The sequence below is a fragment of the Poecilia latipinna genome, unplaced genomic scaffold, assembly GCF_001443285.1.
Source record: "Poecilia latipinna isolate Pla-1442-1.1 unplaced genomic scaffold, P_latipinna-1.0 Scaffold367, whole genome shotgun sequence".
Classification (NCBI taxonomy): Eukaryota; Metazoa; Chordata; class Actinopteri; order Cyprinodontiformes; family Poeciliidae; genus Poecilia; species Poecilia latipinna.
In genome coordinates this window covers 18,451-19,733 of record NW_015112983.1, presented here as the reverse complement: position 1 = coordinate 19,733, position 1,283 = coordinate 18,451, and positions in this window count along the sequence as shown.

The following is a 1,283-nucleotide window of genomic DNA, read 5'->3' as shown; positions in this document are numbered from 1 at the left end:
CAAAACTTAATATCTGAGATGTATATATATATATATATATATATATATATATATATATATATATATATATATATATATATATATAATCTTATTTTATTCCTTGCTTTCATGGCTAATACTAAACATGAGACTGCTTTCTCTGGAGGTTTTTATTTTAAATATTTGAAAGTAGATCAGAATGAGTTGCAAAGGAATGAAAAACCCATAAATACCTGCGTAAAGGGTGGGACATGCATGCAATGCCATTTTTTTTTTTTTGTTTGAATTTACCCCAAATTCCAGGATATTAAAAGAAAAATTGTGGTCGCCTCTTCCAGAAAACTGAACGTGTGTGAAAGTGTTTTAGAAAAATAATGGCCCAAAGCAAATCCACACAGTCACAAAATCAAACTTCTTTTACGATCATCTTGTTCATCTGGAAAACTGTGAGATGAGTAAGAAGAAATAACTTTGTGTGATTTAGAGAGATTGTGCAAATAGGTCAAAGGTCACTCTTGCTGCACACTCCAGTCACATGAGTTCTGACCATTGGAGATCAATCAGGGTGTAGAGAATATTGACAGCAGAGGTACAATTAGATCCTCCGGTGGGGATTTAGTCAAGAGCAAAACAAATGAGTTCTTAAATCAACTTTTAGACTGTTCTAAAAGAAAATCTGTGACTTAATGCTGCTGTAATGAAAGATAAGTTTATTTGAACGCTTTTCTTACAGCAGTCGCACTAGCGCCAACATCTGTATGTATTTGGCGAATATTTAACAAATCTAATAAATTGAATACAACAATACTTGTTCCTATTTTGCAAGATGTTCCATATAAATAACTGGAACTAGAAAATTGTTCACTGAGAAAGAATGTTTCTTATGAAAGCTTTTGTTATTCAAACTTCAAAGCAATTCCCGAAATTACAGGTTAGATACTTTAGAGCCAAACCCAGCTGAGAAAGCTTTGTGAGGTAAATCAAATTGTAAAGCAGTGATCTTCCACATTTAACAACTTGTAATCATAAAGCACGCAGTTCTGCCAGCAGAGGGTGCTATAAGTTACTAATAAACTCCAAAAAAAAAAAAAAATCCTTCCAAGATCTTAACTTTTTCCAGTGAGGTTTTCATTTGTTTTGTCAAATTAATTTCCCATGTAAATAAATATCTACTTCTTCAATGTCTCAGAAGGAGTTAAATATGTCAAAAATTCACATGCATCATTCCTTTACACTAATGTGGCAAGATATTTTTTTCTTGCAGTATATAGATTGTGGAAAAGGTAGAGGTCAGTGGTCAGGGC